This window comes from Vulpes lagopus, chromosome 1, assembly GCF_018345385.1.
Source record: "Vulpes lagopus strain Blue_001 chromosome 1, ASM1834538v1, whole genome shotgun sequence".
In the NCBI taxonomy this organism is placed as follows: Eukaryota; Metazoa; Chordata; class Mammalia; order Carnivora; family Canidae; genus Vulpes; species Vulpes lagopus.
The window spans coordinates 85,760,763-85,781,470 of NC_054824.1; the positions used below are offsets into that span (position 1 = coordinate 85,760,763).

The window sequence follows — 20,708 nt, forward strand, 5'->3', positions numbered from 1 at the left end:
AAAGGCAAGCACCAAGATGCAGCTAGTTGTTAGAAAGAAGTGAATTGTGGGAGCATATAGGTTGGCCTCAGTCAGTAACATAACACAATCATGTCTGATGAGACTAGAGAGTGAAAATAGCACTTCAAGCCCAGAGTCAGGTTTAGTTATGAGTTAGAGGTGAAGTCAGTACTATTTAAAGTTTCATTTTATTTATAGGACTCATTAGTAAGTATAGAGTTTCCAAGAAAGTAGAAGATGTGGTTCCTGACCCAGAAGGCTTTCAATATAATGAATATGATTAATCTAATACAAGTATTATTAATACATATTACTGAAACCTATAACCAAACATACAGAATAAGTAGGGTACCAATGGATTTATCTAATTGGAAATCTCAAATTAGAGGAATTTTCTATTTTCTATCATGTATAGGATAGAACTGTCAGGTAAAGTATTATTATTTCATACAAATTCCAATGGAGTTCATAACTAGCAAAAATAAAACAATGAAATCACTTCTAGAAACTGATGGAATAGAATCAGGAATTACCAAACCAAGGAGACTAAATAGAAGGGAGACAAGAGGTCCTAGAAAGTCATGCCAACACACAGACTGCTTCCCGTATAATACTCATAGGTACAACCTCCACCTGAACCCCTGCCTTACATCAAGTCTTCATCACAATCTGTTAGGAATCTTTTTTTCTATGATTTTATAATGTAATTGCTCTGTGATTTGATAATAGAAGTTAAACCTATACATTTCCATAATCACCTTCTCCAGAACACATCCATTATGCAAAGGAGGGAAACATGTATAGCAATAATGATAATGTTTTATTTTAGGTGTACTAAGTACTTTCATGTATATTTTCCCATTTGATCCTCATAATAAATCTCTGAGATAGATGCTATCCATTTTAGAGGTGAGGAAAATGGAGTCCTAGAGAAAGAAAATTTATAACATTTTATTCGAGTTCTCTCTCTCACACAGTCACACAGTAATAGAAAGATAAGAAAGTAAAAAAGAAATCTCTAAGCATGGTTTGCACTCTTGAGTAAGGAGTCATGTAAATCTACTCTGAAAAATTATCTTAAGGGAGGTTTCAATCAGCCCAAGGTAGATGTGAGTCGTATCTGCCTATTAATGAATTTGTGATACTTGACAAGTTTTTCAACATTTCTAAGTCTGGGTTTTTTAATCTATAAAATAACAACAACAACAATAGTGGTATTTTGAGAACTAAATAAAAATAGTGTAAGTAAACTGCCCAACCCATAAAATCAATCAATGAAAGTTAGCCATAATAAAAATGATGATTATCATTATTATCTTATTTTCAAGAACAGCAATAACAAAGGTAGAAAAATTCTTAAATGTGTTGAAAAGAGGATAAAGTACTTAAAAGATGAGTGGTAACACCCAGGTGTTTGCATGGAAGAGAGAGTTACCTCAGAAAATAATCCTCAACAAATAAAGTAATGAAAAGTATTGTAATCTATAAGTTACCCAAGAAATAATAGCAAGTATATCACCTCTCTATGTGCTTTCAACTTCCTTAGTTTTGAATAAATTCTAAGGCACCAGTACCTTGCAGGGAAGCATCTCTATATGTTCAGAAAAACAGAGCATTTCTGAGCCCTCCAGAAACTATTTTGGTGCAAACACTATAATAATTGTGGAGCATGATGAAGTCGCTTTGGCTTCCAACTCCACGGAGATCACAAGATCTCTATAATGAGATTCCAGATACTATTATAAAGTGGTAGAAGGATCATGCATTTTAAGGAGCAATATCAGGAAGGAAGACCTGTGCACTTATAAGAAATGTCACATATAGCTTAGGCTGCTCCAGCAGCATCCTAGCAATCAAAAACAGTGTGTTGATGAAGGGTATCCGGAAAGATATACAGCAGAACAGTTCATAAGGCTCTTTTGGGTCCCTCCACCTAAAAGAATCTAAAGAGTCTTTCTACCTCCCCCAAAACTGAGGGGAGAAAAGACTTCACAAACTGGACACAATCCACCAAAAATTCAAAAGTGGTTATTGTTGAGCCAAAGAATTACAAGGTTTTTTAATGCTTTTTTAAGTACTTTCAAATTTCTTATGATTACTTTTATATAACCTATTTTATCTTTCTTTTTTTTTTTATTTTATGATAGTCACAGAGAGAGAGAGAGAGAGAGGCAGAAGCAGGCTCCATGCACCAGAAGCCTGACGTGGGAATCGATCCTGGGTCTCCAGGATCGCGCCCTGGGCCAAAGGCAGGCGCCAAACCGCTGCGCCACCCAGGGATCCCTTATATAACCTATTTTAAAGATGATTCACTTTAAAATATCATATAAGTTTTTTTAATACAGATGAAAAATTTAAAAATTCCTCATACCTTTCCTAACCAAGAATTTTGTCACTCAAAATTCTTACTGGCATATTTTTTAAGCATATAATTAGATATTAAAACAGAATAGAAAAAATATATATAATCAAAAGTAAACTTTCCTGGTCCCTCTAATCAATAGTGTTTTGTATGCTCTCCCAGAAAAAAATGTGTATTTATATACCAGTAATATGCACATATGTCTTCATTTTATTCATGAAAAAAGAATTATCATACATGTAGTATAGCTTATCATATAACATATAAAACTACCTTATTCTTTTTTGGCAACTTCATAGTATTCCTTGTAGTATTCCTTGTAGGGATGTACTACAGTTGTTTAACCAGTCATTGAATATTTAGTGAACACAATTACGTTTATAATCAGAACAATTTTCATATACTTTCTTTATGTGTTTGTTAGACCTAACCCTAGTGTAAACTAAAACCTTCTTGTTTATTATATGGTCATAGGAGAAAAATCACTATATCCGTATGTATGTGTTTGTGTATATTTGTGCGTAACATATTAGAGAGTACTGCCTTGTTCTATAATTTTACAATGTAATATGTCAGAATGGCCACAGGAAAAGTGGACAATGTTTCTTTATAATTCTGGTTGACTTGTGGCCTCATGTGGAAGTTGACATACTTCTAGGGAGTTTTAGTGCAGTCACTGATTAACAGGTTCTGAGATTTTACACAATTTCCATTGAGTTAAACCTCATTTTGTCTTTAAAACAAGTCTTTGGACTTCTGCAAGATGGCAGGAAGATCCTGACCTCACTTCCTCCCATGGAGACACCAAATCTACAACTTTATATGAATCATTTCCCTCTGAGAAAGATTGGAAAATTATATTAACTATTCTCTACAACACAGGATAAAAGTACCACATCGAGATGGATCAGAGAGGCAAAGACACAGTCTTACCAAAAACTACACTGCTGGTGTAGCAACCCAGAATGGGAGGGATCTCACAGTCTGGCACTTCCCCTAGAGGAATAAGGCATTGATACCCTACATGAGATGCTCCAGCCCCTGGAATCTGCACCAGAGGTATAAGCCCTCAAATTTTCTGGTTTAGAAATCCCAACAGGGCTGACTCTTTTAAGGGTTCATATGCTATGTCACTTGGCCTGAGATCCTGAGGAAAATCAGCAATATGAAAAGCACTTAGACTATAAGGAAAGGAGAATTATTTGCTAATATTTAAAATCTTATGCTAGGTGGGCAAGGATCAGATGAAACATGGCCTGGGGATGGAGACCCTAGTAGATACTATTTTTTACACTCTCCACGTACCCTGTGGCACAGGCAGGTGAGTTCAGACATGGCAACCTCCAACCATCTTAGTAATACAGGCAGGGTAGTGGTCACAGCACTATTCTGCTGTATACTGAAGCAGGATAGTGCAGGTCATTGAAGTACTACCTCACTCCCAGCACAGTTGCAATATGCTCCCAGCCTAAAGTTGGCATCTGCAGACGGATAAGACACTGTTCCACTACATTCTTGAATTTTGTGGGTGCACCCAGTCAAGACATTTACCTGCTGCCTTTCTGAAGCTGGCAAGTATTTCCTGGCCTTACACTCTCCAGCTACCTAAGTAAAGCCAGTAGGTATGCCAATCCACACAAGGGATACCCCTTGATGGCCTGGCCCTAAAAAACAAGGGCTCTGGCACTCATGAGCTCCATGGATTCAGAAAGACAGTTCTTGGCAGTCCACTATCCCCAGGGCACTGAACAGACAACTGACTGAAACACAACCCAAGTCTTCCTGTGTAAATGGCCTATACACTTAGCTTGGAGCTTCAGCCTAAGTGATAGGCTTTAGTTTTCCCCCAATCTAGAAATGAATACAGTGTTCTCAGGGAATGTAAGCAGAGAAACGCCATCCTTGTACACCCCCTTGGCCTCACTACAGATTGACAAAACTCCAGAAAGGAGCTTATATATTCATTTGGGGTCCCAATTTTTGCAGTTGTTGCCCAGGGGACATCTCCAGAACTCCTGATCTGCAGGCCAGCAGGGATTATGATTACAGACTCACAGGACTATATATGTTTATATACTTTAAAAGCTACTGCCTGAGGATCTGGCTTTCAATTATCCAGAAACTAGATGCTCAATTAAATTCCTTCCCTTGGAACACTGCCAGGTCTTGACATTCCTTCAACAATGGGGATATATCAAGAAAATCAAGTGGTTTAGATAATCACAAATGTCTGAGGGGCAACCAAAAACTAGGGCAAAGTTGAACAATAAAGTTAATTACCCACATAGGCCACTCCTTCAAGACTGAAGGAGATAGTTATTTTGCCTCAGACATAAAAACAAGCAGATAGTCAAGAAAAAATGAGGTAACAGAGTAAATGTTTCAAATGAATAAACAAGACAAAACCCCAGAAAAAGACCTTAAAGATAGGTAGATCACTTATCTACCTCATAAAGAATTCAAAGTAATGGTCATAAAGATGCTCACCACACAGGGGGAAAGAATAGATGAGCACACTGAGAACTTCAACAAAGATATAAAAATATATAAGAAAGTACCAAACAGAAATTATATCACAGAGATTCAACAGCAGACTGGATGAAGCAGAAGAATGGGTCAGCAAGCTGGAAGACAAAGCAATGAAATCACCCAAAAAGAGCAGAAAAAGAAAAACAAAATAAACAAAGACAACTAAAGGATCTACAGGACAGCATCAAGCAGAATAACATTTGCATTATAGGAGTCATAGAAAGAGGGGAGATAGAAAGGAGCAGAAAACCTATTTGAAGAAATAGTAGTTGAAAATCTCCCTAATCTAGGGAAGAAACAGACACCCAGATCCAGGAAGCCCAGGAAGTTCAAAATAAGATGAACCCAAAAAGATCCACACCAACACATTATAATTAAAATGTCAGAAGTTAATGATAAAGAGAGAATCTTAAAAGCAGCAAGAGAAAAATAGTAACATACAAGGAAAACCCCAGTAGGCTATCACAGATTTCTCAGTAGAAATCTTGCACACCAGAAGAGGATGGAATGACATATTCTCAAAGTGCTGAAAGGAAAACATGTCCAACCAAGAATAATCTACCCAGTATGGCTATCATTCAGATGCAAAAGAGAAATAAAGAGTTGTTCAGACAAGCAAAAGCTAAAGGAGTCTGTCACTGCTAAACAAGTTTTACTAGCAAGTTAAAGAGACTTTAAGAAATGACCCTAATTAATAGTAAGAAAACCTATGAAAGTAAAAATCTCAATGGGAAAGATAAATATATAGTAATGTAGTAGATTAATCACTTAGAAAGATACTATGAAAGTTAAAAGAAAAAATAGTAAATATTAAAACTATAATAATTTGTTAGAGGAGACATAAATAAAAAGATGTAAAATGTAACATCAAAAATATGTAATGGTGGGGAGTAAAATATAGAGCTTTAGAATGTGTTTCAACTTAAGTTATTATCAATTTTAAATCGACTATTGCACATATGTTTTTTTTGTCACCACAAAGCAAAGACTTATAGTAGATACACAAAGATTAAGAAAAGAATCTAAGTATACCAGTAAGACAGTCATCAAAACACAAAGTAAAGGAGCAAGAGAAGAAGAAAGGAACAGAAAAACTTTAAAATAACCAGAAAACAATTAACAAAATGGCAATAAGTACATACCTATCAGTAATTTACATTTACTTTAAATGTAAATGGATTAAATTCTCCAATCAGAAGAGAAAGAGTGGATGAATGAATCTTAAAAAAAAAAAAAAAAAAAAAGGATAAGACCTATCTATGTGCTGCTTACAAGAGACTCATTTCAGGATAAGGACACACACAGACTAAAAGTGAAAGGGCGGAAAAAGGTATTCCATGAAAATAAATATAAAAAGAGAGCTAGTATATCTATACTCATATCAAACAGGGTGGACTTTAAAAAGACTGTAATCAAAGACAAAGCGGGGCAGGGTGGTACATAATGATAAATGAAAGGTCAACCCAGCTTATAATGCAAATGGGTTTATAAGCTGGGTTAATATATATGAACCCAACATAGGAGCACAAAAATATATAAATCAAATGTTAACAGACCTAAAGAGAGAATTTTTCAGTAGTACAATAATAGTAGGGTGCTTTAACACCCCCCATCTACATCAATGAATAGATTATCCTGGCAGAAAATCAATAAGGAAACATTAGCCTTAAATAACACATTAGACCAGATTAACTTAATAGGTATATACAGAAAATTCTATCCAAAAGCAACAGAATATACATTCTTCTCAATTGCACATAGAACATTCTCCAGGATAGATCATATATTAGTCCACAAAAGAAATCTCATTAAATTAAAGATGATTGAAATCATATCAGAAATATTTTGGGGACACAAAAAATTGGGGGCACAATGGTATCAACTACAAGAAACCTAGAGAACCTACAAATAATTGGAGACTAAACGACATATTACTGAACTATCGGGTCATAGAAGAAATCAAAAGAGAAATCAAAAAATACCAAAAGACAAATGAAAACAGAAATATGTATACTAAGATCTATGGGATGTAGCAAAAGTGGTTCTAGGAGGGGACAACACAATCCTACTTCCAGAAATAAGAAAATTTTTAAAAAATTTTTTTCACATAATTGTGTGAAAGAACCAATGAAGTCCAGAGCCAATAGAAGGAAGGAAAAGAACCAATGAAGTCCAGAGACAGTAGAGGGAAGGAAATAATTGATTGGAGCATAAATAATGAAATAAAAACTAAAAAGACAATAGAAAAGATAAACAAAACTAAGAGCTAGTTCTCTGAAAAGATAAAATTTTGTCACTTTGGTTTGATTAGACTCACCAAGAAAAAGAGAGAGGGTGCAAATAAATAAAATCAGAAGTTAAAAAGGAAACATCCCAACTGATACCACAGAAATACAGAAGATCATAAGACTACTGTGAAAAATTATAAGCCAACAATTTGGATGACCTAGGGGAAATGGATAAATACCTAGAAACAGTCTTCCCAGACTGAATCATGAAGAAGTAGAAAATCCGAATATACTAATTGTTAGTAAAGAGATTGAATTGGTAATAAAAAGCCTCCCCTGCAAAAAAAAAAGTTCAAGACCAGACAACTTCACTGGTAAATTCTACAAAACATTCAAAGAATTAATACTGATTTTTCTCAAACTCTCCCCCTTGCAAAAGAGAGTAAGAGTGAACATTTCCAAACTCATTTTTTGAGGCCAGCTTTACCCTGAAACCAAAAGCAGACAGGGATATAAAAGAGAGAGAGAGAGAGAGAGATGGAGAGACGGAGAGAGGGAGAGGAAGAAGACGGAGGAGGAGGAGGAAGAGGAAGAGAGAAGGGAAGGGAAAGGGAAGGGAAGGGAAGGGAAGGGAAGAGAAGGGAAGGGAAGGGAAGGGAAGGGAAGGGAAGGGAAGGGAAGGGAAGGGAAGGAAGAGGAGAGGAGAGGAGAGGAGAGGAGAGGAGAGGAGAGGAGAGGAGAGGAGAGAGAAGAGAAGAGAAGAGAAGAGAAGAGAAGAGAAGAGAAGAGAAGAGAAGAGAAGAGAAGAGAAGGAAAACTAAAGGTCAATATCCCTGATCAAAAATAGATACAGAAATCCTCAATAAAATATTAGCAAACCAAATTCAATTGTGCATTAAAAGTATCATACATCATGATCAAATGGGGTTTATTCCAAGGATGCAAGGATGGTTCAACACACACAAATCAATCAACATGTGACACACATTAACAAAATGAAGGATAAAAATCATATTATCATCTCAATGCATGCAGAGATTGCATTTAACAAAATTCAGCATTCATTTGTGATAAAAACTCTCTACAAAGTGGTTATAGGCAGGACATACCTCAACAGAATAAAAACTTTATATGACAAGCCCACAACTAACATTATACTCAATGGTATAAAATGTGAAAAAGACAAAAATGTTTCCTCTAAGAACAGGAACAAGACAAAGATGCCTATTCACCTTATTTTTATTTTTTTAATATTATTTATTTATTCATGGGAGACAGAGAGAGAGAGAGAGAGAGGCAGAGACACAGGCAGAGGGAGAAGCAGGCTCCATGAAGGGAGCCCGATGTGGGACTTGATCCCGGGTCTCCAGGACCACGCCCTGGGCCAAAGGCAGGCACTAAACTGCTGAGCCATCCAGGGATCCCCACCTTATTTTTATTGAATGTACTATGGCAAGTCCCAGGCAGAGGAGTTAGGCAAGAATATACTATGGCATACAAGGATATAATATGTATACAAGAATATACTATGACAAGTCCCAGCCAGAGAAATTAGGCAATAAAAAGAAATAAAAGGTATTCAATTTGGAAAGAAAGAAGTAAAATTGTCACTATACGCAATTTCTATGCTATATATGGAAGACCCTAAAGACTCCACCAAAAAACAAGAATAAAAACAGCTATGGCTCAGGCTGCTTGGAATTCTTTCCCTCTCCTTTTCCTTCCCCCTCTCCTCCTCCCCCTGCTCACACTGTCTTTCTCTAAAACAAATAAATAAAATATATTAAAAAAAACTATTAAATGAATGAATTCAGTAAGTTTGAAGGGTACAAAATCAATATACAAAATTGTAGCATTTCTATACTCTAATCATGAACTACCATAAACTGAAATTAAGAGAACAATACTACTCAAAATTTCATCAAAAGGAATAAAATACCTCGAAATAAATTTAACCAAGGAGATGAAAGACTTATACATTAAAACTGTAAAACACTGATAAAAGAAATTGAAGGAAACACAAATATATGGGAAGATATTCTGTGCTTGTGGATTGAGAAAATTGATGTCATTAAAATGTACCTACTCCCCAAAACAATCTATAGATTCAGTGCAATGCCTACTAAAATTTCCATGACATTTTTTCACAGAATTAGAACAAATAATTCAAAAATTCATATGGAACCACCAAAGACCCTGAATAACCAAAAAAATCTTGAAAAAGAACAAAGCTAGAGGTATCATGCTTCCTGTTTTCAGACTATACTACAAAGCTATATGATATTGGCATAAAAACAGACACATAGATCAATGAAATAGAATAGAGAGCTCAGAAATAAACACACATGTATATGGTTAATTAATTTTCAATAAAGGAGGCAAGAATAATGCCTCTTTTATAATGGCGAGGGGGTATAATGTAAAGCATAGAGAATATTGTCAATGAGGAAAGGATAGTCTATTCAATAAATGGTGTTGGGGAAACTGGACAGCTACATGCAAACAAATGGAACTGGACCATTACCTTACATTATAAACAAAAGTCAAAATGGATTAAAAACTTTAATTTTTTTTAAACTTTAATTTTTTAAAAAACTTTAAGACCTGAAAACAAAAATTCTAGAAGAAAACATAGGCAGTAAGTTACTTGATATTGGTCCCTAGTGATAGTTTTTTGGATCCAACTCCAAAAGCAAAGAAATAAAATTGAACTATATCAAACTAAAAAGCTTCTGCACAGTGAAAGAAACCATCAACAAATAAAAGGCAACTTACTGAATGGGAGAAGATGTTTATAAATCATATATCCAGGGCAACCCAGGTGGCTCAGTGGTTTAGTGCCACCTTCAGCCCGGGGCCTGATCCTGGAGACCCGGGATCGAGTCCCACATCAGGCTCCCTGCATGGAGCCTGCTTCTCCCTCTGCCTGTGTCTCTGCCTCTCTCTCTCTCTCTCTCTCTCTCTCTCTCTCTGTCTCTCTTTCTGTGTGTGTCTCTCATGAATAAATAAATAAAGTCTTTAAAAAAATCATATATCCAATAAGGGATTAGTATCCAAAATAATATAAAGAATGCATACATCTCAACAACAGTAAGATAAACAATACAATTTAAAAATAGGCAGAGGACCTAAATAGATGTTTTCTAAAGAATATATTCAGATGGACAACAGGTGTGTGAAAAGATATTCAACATCATTAATCATCAAAGAGATGCAAATCAAAACAAGATACCATCTTACATCTGTTAGAATTATAAAAAAGATAAGAAATAACAAGTGTTGGCTAGGACATAGATAAAAGGGAACCTTCATGCAATGTTAGTGGGAATGTAAATTGGTGTAGCCACTGTGGAAAACAGTATGAAGGTTTTTCAAAAAAATTAAAAATAGAACTACCATATGATCCAGCAGTTTCACTACTCTCTATCTGCTGTATCTATCTGAAGAAAACAAAAACATTAACAAAAAGATATACGCACCATTTTGTTTCTTGCAGCATTATTTACAATAGCCAAATATGGAAGCAACCTGTGTCCATCCATAGATGAATGGATAAAAAGGATATGGTGTGTATACATGAAGGAATACTACTCACCGTAAGAAAATAAAATCTAACCATTTGCAACAATATGGATGGACCTTGAGGGTATTATGCCAAGTGAAATAAGTCAGAGAAAAACAAATATCACGTGATTTTTCCTTGTATGTAGAATCTAAAAAGCAAAACTAAACAAAACTCAGATTCATAGTTACAGAACACAGATTGATGGTTGCCAGAGGAGAGGGGTTGAGGGTATAAAATGAGTGAAGATCAAGTACAAACTTCTAGTTATAAATTAAATGGCATATAGAGAATATAGTCAATAACATTGTATTACTTTTGTACAGTAGCAGATGGTAACTAGACTTACTGTGGTAAAGATTTCACAATGTATACAAATGTCAAATCACTAACTTGCACACCTAAAACTAATATAATAAGTATGTCAATTATGCCTCAAGAAAAATAAAAAACAGAAAATAATTTTATTCCCATGGCAGAAAGGCTAATTCCTTTCGTATTATCTCCAACATAAACAAAGAAAGCTACTAAGAAATCATTAAAAAGTTGATGTAAAAACAAAACTCCTTAGAATATATGAGCTACATTACTTTATTCTCCAAGTACTTGCTAAGGTCCCAGCTACCCAAGATAGAGCCAGATGCAGGAAAATAATTTAAACGAAGACTTATTGTAATGCTAGTAGAAAGGCAGTTGATGCTTTTTGAAACCATATTGCAGCAGGTTTAAAAAAAGTAACCTGTGTGCTTTTGAATAGAAGGAAGAATTTTGTTTGTGGGTATTGGCATGATTGCTCTATGTAAAATGTGGAGATTGCACAACTCTAACACGGAAAAGAAAGTGCGCAAGCAAGCCATATTCTAACCTTGAATATGTGGTTGCTTTTAATGACACAGTGCATCAAGGTCAAGAGAAGGTGCCCTTGGCAGATGGAAGACTTTCAAAATGAAAATGCTTCATTAACATTTAAAATATATTGTGTTTCGCGTGATTTCTGAGGAACACTTGGTTGTTCTAGTTATAACCATGGCTCATTTCTATAATCATGTGTCAAGTAACTGACTTACCTCATATGCTTCCCTGACAAGTGTTTTTCTATGGAGAGGCAGGGAGAAAGAGGTGGAGGAAGGTGCTCCTTAATAACTTGTTATAAACCCACTAGGTGTCACTGCTTTCAGTGGGACTCTGGAAAGGAGGCTCAGAGGGACACGTCTGTGTCTTGGCAAAAAATAGATTTCATGGCACCTTGACTTTTAACCTCTAAAATACATGGAGAACTGCTTAGGAGACTTTCTCATGTTCATTTGTGCCTGTGGTTCCTTTATTTTGAATTTTTTTCTAAGATTCAGTTTTGCAGTATTTGTATTTGAGTCCTATTTCGTTCAGAAATAGTTTGTTGAAGCTATTCTAAAACAAGTATCCACCTTAACTTTTTAAATATACAATGGAATTATTAAAGGCGTTTGAGTGCTTTGGTAACACAGAATGCATTCAGAAGATTTGATCTCCCATCGTTTACAAGGCACTTTAGAGATGAGATGCCGCATGCTTTCCTGCCCGAAAAGCACAAGGATTTTCTTCTTTCTCTTTTCTTATCCTGCCTCTCATTCTGTGTTCTTTTTCTCTTCTTGCTCTTCCTTTCTCTCTCCCAGTTTCATGAAAATTCATTTATCTGTGACATTTAAAGACTCTGTCTGAGAGGTGTCTGGAGCTGTGGCTGGCTGTGTACATCAATAGTTTCTTGGAATCTGGCACTCTGTCAATATTTGGGGGCCTCAGTAACCGCACTTAAATGCACTGCCTGCCAGCCATCACTCTCTTGGTGTCTCAGTAACGAGTCCGAATGAATGGATATTAGCATGTCAACTTCTTTTACAACTGGCAAGACTTTGTTGACAGTATACGGGCAACTTGCATTTGCCTGCTGCACCTTTCTGTTTGTGTGCTTCATTTATATGATGTCATTTTCCCCTCTGTGTACAAAAACAGGAATCTCTAAAACATACTATTATGAAACCAAAATAAATGGCATCATTGTACAATCTTGATTTGGTGAGTTTTATAGGATATAGCTATATGCTATAGCTTTAGGTATTTCTTTCTTGCTTAGGTTGTATTTGGACCAAAATTGTTGTTGTTAATTCATGGTAGAAATATATATGTTGAGACTTTATAGGTGAAGTCTCCATAGTTTATATATGAGCCTCATATAATAGAGATTTAGCTACATAAAGAAGAAATATTAGTAGGTAAGAGAGAGATTATTCTCTGAAACAAAAACAATTTACATTTTCAAACATATCTCAGTTATTCTTTCTACTCATCAGTGAAATGGCTCATTTATAAATTAAATCATTAAAGAATTATTGTGTCAACTTTCCCATGAACTGCTCTAGATAACAGCATATGGGCCTTTCAAGGTTTGCATAAGAGACCACTATTATGGCAACATTTTAGTTACTAAAATGTTGTGTGCTCTCAGCCTGTGTACAATCTTGACCATATCCTATAATGAGAATATGTCAGGAATCTGGACTTTAACATGGAAGATGAGGGTTGACCAGTGACCAGTCTTACCTTGGAAATCTGCACCCAATCTAGGATAAACAGAAGGATTTTCCAAGCTGTAGGTCATGTTCAGATTAAATAATCCAGGTCTCTTATAAACAAGAGTCTATCTTAGAACTTATTCCCCTGGATATAATTATTAACTTCTGCTCCCTTGGACTCATGGGACCAGTAATAACTCTTAAGTTGAATGAATTCACCCAATCTTCTTTGTATTCATGAATCTTTCCCATTCTGGATTTTCAATTTGGGTCCTAACATATGAGTACCTGCTTTCATATAGCATCTGCTATATACCATGGCAAATGCTCTTCTTAGGACTGAGGAAAAAAGTACCTAATGAACAGTGTTAATGCAGTTTCAGTACAACTGAACACAAACTCAGGACTTCTAGGGCCTTTAGTTATTCTTCAGAAAGGGAAATACACATATTTATTTGCCTCATAATTATGAGTCATATGTAAGGCTAAAAGTTCACTTGATCAGCCATAAATGCTGCCTCCAGATTTTAGGTCATAATATGTAATTCATCGTTTAAGTCCAATCAGTCATCATCTTTGGTAGGATGAAGGCGTCTTGGGAGTGTTGTATTAAACTAGACAGCATGGATGGACAAAGAAATGTCACAAGGACTCCAGCCACTAAAAATCATCTGGCAGTATAAGAGCAGGTCTTGAATTCAAAAAAGAAAAAAATAAGCACAAGGATTGAAAGAACAGGAAAAACGAAAGCATAGGTATCCATGGAATTGTAACATGGTCGGCACCAAGGAATTTGGTGTTTTTCTTCATAATTCATTTACAAAAGAATATAGTAACATGTAAGGATTCTAATGAAGAAATAAATAAACATGCTCCTGTGTATACTTATATTGTTTTTGTGGTCCCACAGAGGAGGGGGAATATCCACTATATGGCATTAATCGTAAGATTTTTATACTATCGAAACTTCATTTCAGGATTCAATAGAGAACATTTTCAGCACCTTCTATGAATTAATTACAAATATCTCTATTAACATCAGCAAGACTCATCTGCTGGGCTAAGGACTTAACCTCCTCTTGCTCTGGATTCAGAATTTTATGAAAATACATTATATCTGTTCTTTATTATATACTGTTTGTTTAATGTTAGACACTAATCCTTTCTGGGGCAGAGGAAGAAACCAGAATAAGATGAGAACATAGAATCATCCTGCAGAATTTATAGCTAAGGACAGAAGGAATTTTGTTTTCTTTTGGATCACTTTAGACACACTTTGGAACTGTAGTTGAAATTTGATGGGCTGCAATTTAACCATTTCTTTTTATTAATACTAAAATGTTCTCTTGCCTGAAGCAGGAAAGATTTGGGTTCTTCTTCCTTAGAAATCCTAGCAACTTCTACAGCTTTTTCTTTGCTGGTGTACCTTTTGTCTACTGATCAGAGTGAAATGACAGAAATGAGGGCAGTGGGACAGAACTGCTGAGGAAATACCTCTGATCCCACCCCAGCAGGCACAGATATTGACTCTTTAGCCTTGACTGCCCCGGCAGAAAACAAATAGTTGCCTGACTAGATGGCTAATAAGCAACAGAACACTTGAAGGAGTTGTTTACAAGGTCTATTTTAATACGAAGTGAAACCTACTATTGTTATGGAGATGAACTGTGTTGGTGATAGACATCACTCAAAGAGAGACCCTCCACCCCGACCCCAAATGGCACAGGAGGTAAATGGCCTATCTAGTTCTAGTTATGTCCCCATTGGGACATCTTTACTCAGAAATCTGTCTCCCTCTATTTTTAGCCAATAAATTGTCATTATTATTTTTAGTTTATGAATGATTGAATGATTTGTATAATGATTACAGCCTCAATTTTCCTAAAAAGTCTACTTGGCAACTTTTCACTGAAAAGGACCCCAACTAAGAAGCATTATTACTACTAAAGGAGTGCTTTTAAGGACTCACCTTCAGATCCAGTGTAATGAAAAAGTGAGTACTGAATTCTTGATGTACATTCACCAGAATGGGGGCCATTGCCTTTGTTCTTTTTGAAAAAAATGAGCTTTTGAAATAACAATAGTCTTCTCTATAGTCACATCCCTCTATTCCCCAATAATTACAAAGTATATATACTTTTCAAGTTTCTACTCATGTAATAGTGACTTGGAAGCTACCTGTTTAACTAGCTGTCATGGATCCAATGACCATCTATATGTCCAGCAGTAATGAATGTTTGGTGTTTGGTTTTGTGGGTGAATCTCTTAGAATTGTATGCTGGGAATAGACTAGATTAGGGCTTAGATTAATAGATTATATTATAATAGGCATAAGAATAGATTATGCTGTTAGAAAATATACAGTATAGACTTGTGGCTAGTCAAAAATTGAGAACAGGTTGGATAAAAGGATAGAACTAAGTATTTTAGAGGAAGGTTCTCTAGAAATTTAATAAATGAGCTGCTTATTAAAAACATTGTTATATTTATATTTAATGTCATTTAAAAATAAGATCAGTATAGAAATTCAAACTCTTGGCCATAAATGGTGCTCTGTGGCTGATCACCCAGGAAGGAAGGCTGCAGTTATTCTCTATTTCAACTTGTGGGTGATGATACTTTCACATCTACATTCATTGCCTCTTCTCTGCCAAGATGAAACTATTTGGAAAACTGTACCTGAAAATAACCATTTTAATACATCTATCTGCAAATTATTGACGTAGAATCTAACCTTCATGCAAGGAAATATGCCAGGAAAACCCTGCTAAACTGATTTTCCAGTCCTCTGACAATATGAGGACACTAGGTAATAACCAACACGATGTTATGATGATATGTTTTCTTTCTTGGTCCAAAGAGAGTCCTGCTGAACTCAGGCAAAGCTAGAGTTATGATCTCACTCCACTTAACTAGCAGACCTTTAAATTTTGTCTCAAATGACAGTCAATCAATCAAATTTCTAATCTATTTCTTTGGTGCCAAGCACTTCAGAATTCTCAGAGAATGTTTATTAGGAGACCAGTCAATATGGAGAAATGGAGAAATGGTATGTCATTGATGTCCATCCTGGATTCTGGTCTTTGATCGCCTTGATTATCTAGACACATGGTTTCCAATATGACCAAACTCAGTGTGGTCTAAATTATCGGTAGCAACATTTTGATATGTCAAAACAAAATTCATTTTAATTTAAAATTATATTTTAAGAAGGAGTAAGCAGGGAAAAGTGATGCAAAATCACATTAACAACAGGACACCAGAGATTCTAAATGGTTGTAAATCATTATTTTAGATCTTGAGGATAAGGAATGCATGCTTTCAAAGTGCAGTGCTTTTATGCACAGTGCCCAAAGAGCAATAATTTGAGACTTCAGAGAGAGGATAATTATTTGAAATAAACAGTAAAACAGAAAATAAATAGAATGTCGCTAAATAACAGTTGACTTTAGCATTCTTCACAGGAGGGAAAGCAAACCTCCCAAGTGGCAGTTCATTCCACTACTCCCTCATCACACACATATATATAGAATTTCATGGGATCCCTGGGTGGCTCAGCGGTTTAGCACCTGCCTTTGGCCCAGGGCGCGATCCTGGAGACCCAGGATCAAATCCCACGTCGGGCTCCCGGTGCATGGAGCCTGCTTCTCCCTCTGCCTGTGTCTCTGCCTCTCTCTCTCTCTCTCTCTCTCTCTCTCTCTCTCTCTCTCTGTGACTATCATAAATAAATTAATTAATTAAAAAAAAGAATTTCGTAATAACTGTACTAGCTTTCATATGTTAATAACTGCTAAACCAACACCACATACCTGAAGATACATATCCATGTTGCTTTCTTTATTCAGGACTGTCGTCTTTTTCTACAAATTAAAGAGTTTGCAAGGGAAGGCATACAACTTTGTTTCTTCTGAATCTTCTTTTTTTTTTTTTTCTTCTGAATCTTCTTGTGAGTCTTGTATTTTCCGTTACCCATGATGGTTTGGTAAATGTCACTGATGGACTGAAAATAAAGAATCACTAGCTCTGTGGGCAAAATAGCATCTAGAAGTAGAGCATAGAAAGTTAATCAAGAGTGTGAAAGGTAAAACAGAAATTTAAAAATAGCTATAATAGTGAAATGTGTAAGAAGCATGCAGAATATAGATATTTCTGCTATTTCCTCTGAGCATAGATCAGATACTTAATCATGCTTGTTCTGAATTCACTAAAATTTGAATGAGCATCCGAGAGAGAAAGAGTTATAAAACCCCTCCCAATAAAATTTAAATTTAACATTTTGAGGGAAAAAAAAGTTCTTTAAGGAAAAGTCAAAGACATTGAGACTTTCTTACTCATTTTAGAAAAAGGAAGGTTGAGATACTGATACCAGTTTTTAAGCAAGTTAAGGGAAATAAGAAACGAGACTTTCTTTTTTTTTTTTTTTTTGCTGACAACTCATAGTAATAAAATACACTTACCCTGCAACAGAAAATCTTTAGGTTTGATAATGAGGTAAGTTCTTGATAGTGAGGCTTCTGACTACTGCAAGGGAAGCTGTGGGATAGTCTTCTGTGAAGGTCTTTAACTTAAATCAGATAGACTCACAATCTTTCTATCAGGGAAGAATGATTTCTCTAGGTGGTTCATATTTTTCAGGAATTTCTCTCTCTCTCTCTCTTTCTCTCTCTCTCTCTCTCTCTCTCTCTCTCTCCTCTCTCGCTCTCTTTCTCTCTCAGAAAAAAAAGAGTCTTAAGCAGGCTCCAGTATGGACATCCAGTGTGGAGCCTGAGGCAGGACTTGATCTCATGACCCTAAGATTATGACCTGAGCCAAAATCAAGAATCCGAAGCTTAACCAACTGAGCCATCCAGGCACTACAACTTCTCTCTTTTTTAAAGTCATTCTTAGTGCCTGGGTGGCTCAATCGGTTAAGCATCTGCCTTTAGCTCAGGTCCTGATCCCAGGGTCCTGGAATCAAGTCCCACATCTGGCGTCCTGCTCAGCCGGAAGTGTGCTTTTCCCTCTGCCCCTCCCCCTACTTGTGCTCTCTCATGCTTTTTCTCTCAAATAAATAAATAAAATCTTAAAAAAAAAATGAAGTCACTGTTATTTAGAGGAAAAAACTGCTGGAAGCTACAGGAACTTCTAAATGTGCTTGGCAAATGTGAAAGCAATAGCAGTGCCAACCAAAGTTTTAGTGGACAATTCTTAGGGATCACAAAATGCTATCCTTTGTTACATATGGTCACATATGCAGCCATCACACGATGTTCCAGTTATTTTCTATAACAACTGATTTACTACAAACTTGGAAGCGTGGGTACGGCTGCTGAAAAAAAAACGTGCTTGTGAACAAGGGGATCAGAGCATATTGTTCAGTGTTTTGTAAAAAGTTAGAAACTTTTAGTGGAAAAGTTACCACACTTCACCCTCTGCTTGTTGCTTTCAGTACTCAAAGTCAAACCCATTACCATTTTACTTGCACCATTCCCTTCCTACTGTACTAATTTTTTGATTCATCCCCAAAAACATGAAGCCAGTAAATGTTGGTGGTATTTATAAGGGCAGAGGCCCACCGAATGCAATTAGGAAAAAGATATCCTCTATTAGGAAAAAAAAAATCTTTAAGCTATTCCTACTTGCCTAGCACTCATCTAGGAACTGGAAGTACTTAGGTAAATAAGTTTCCATCAGTAAAGAGTGCTCACAGACTAGTGAGAGAAACAGACGGGTAAATAGGCAACTCTGGTGCAAAGAGATATGTATTGGAGTGAAGGTATGTGCAAGGTACTGTATGGATTTGCCTGGGACAATTCTGGCTTAGCCTATGGTCTTGGTATAATTATTCACAGGGCCTCTCACAAAATATGTCCTGGTTTGGACAATACATTATATGGTTACCCTATAAATAGCTATAACCATCAAATCTGCCTGAGGTTGTCTAGCAAGATTTTCCACAGATTAGGACAGAGAATCAAAGAGATTAAGAATGCTTTGCCACACATGTTGTCTACATCCAAATGGAAATGAAAAACTTAGTAGAATGACTGACTCTCATTTCTTCCAGCATTGTCAGAGGAATAGAGTGGGAATTTAACTCTCGTGGGGTGAGGAAGATAGGCAGGACTATCTAAACACACGTATTGGTACATGATATGCACAAGGGGTATCTTTAAGTGAGCCATTAGATTATGGATCCTCTAAAGCTCTCAGCCTTGAAAGGTGGTGTGAGTAAAAGACTAGAAGTCATGGAGGGAATTTTATTTTTTTTAATTAATTTTTATTGGTGTTCAATTTACCAACATACAGAAAAACACCCAGTGCTCATCCCGTCACCCATTCCCCTCCAACACCCGCCCTCATGGAGGGAATTTTAGAAAGACAACTTTAAGGTTCAACGTAAGGAACCTTATTTGGTGTCAGATTTTGTACAGAAGCATTCCAAGCAGGATTGGTTTGCCAGTGAGGCCAAGAGCCCTATGCCCCTGGTAGTAGCAGCAAAGGCTGAATGAACACTTGTGAGCAAACCCAGGCACTAGGTCAAAACTCAGGCCACTGGTTATTTAGGCTTCTGAACATATTGCTGATCCTATGATTTTACATTATGCATGGGGTCTTTTTGAGTAGCTTTTAAGTAAGAATCCTATGCTTGGGGAAATCCCTATAAGCCAAAAAAAAAAAAAAAAAGTAGAAATAACATGAAAAACAAACAAACAAAACACAGTTTGTGTGAGCTAAATGCTCGTGACCCCCTCTGAACACACACTAATAGAGAACAGGGAGTGTCAATACAGATCTCACTGAGCTTATTATTTGCCACTCTTACAAGGAAAGCAGCTATTAGACACAAAATATTCAGAAGACACGCCGCCCTCAGAGGCCCCTACCTCTTGGACACATACTCATTTGAAGACCCAGTTGCCACCAAGTCTTGCTTCCCAGTTTGATTTGCATAGCTCTGAGTTACGGACGATTGGGACCTGTGGCAAAGCTATCATTAAAGAGAAACAAAGCAGAAGACTGAACAAAGGATACATTCTGTGCAAAGTTTGAGGTTCACACTGTTTCAGTGATCCTTGTCCTGGTAAGAAAGATGTCCGCCCCTCCCCCACCTAAAAAGAAGAGCAGAGACTGACAAAAGGAGGCTCCCTGGAGGTACCAGGGGAGCAAAGAGTAGGGGAACTAAAGACCGTATACATGAAGAGAGAGAAAGGGGTTGGCATGGACACAGGAGATGCGGCCAAACACCCTGCATTCACAGCAGAGATACATGATTTAGGTTGGAATCACTTTTCACCTCTTCCCCAGGGTATGCGAGTAGGAGAGGCTGGGGCAAAAGGAATGACATCTTGACGAGGCTCGGCTTTCCCAGGGGCCTAAGAAAGGCAGCAATATAGGTAGAGCCAGAATATTCTCACTGGCCCTTTTATATAAAATCTTGAATATCTGCATTTACAGATTAAAATGTTTTCCAGCACACCAGAGAGAGAAAAGCCTTC

At 36.5% G+C, this 20,708-nt stretch overlaps 1 protein-coding gene across 37 annotated transcripts in view; it reads left to right on the top strand.

The window, feature by feature from the left end:
* The window catches only part of ZBTB20 (zinc finger and BTB domain containing 20), a 770,327-nt gene that overhangs the window by 492,467 nt on the left and 257,152 nt on the right, over nt 1-20,708 (top strand). For 4 of the 37 annotated variants that reach the window (XM_041766106.1, XM_041724679.1, XM_041731314.1 and 1 more), the window contains one exon: nt 15,101-15,223. The exons of the other annotated variants lie outside the window; for them this stretch is intronic. The gene's annotated coding sequence lies outside the window, so the exon portion shown is untranslated. The remainder of the gene's footprint in view (nt 1-15,100; nt 15,224-20,708) is intronic. 37 annotated transcript variants of the gene reach the window in all.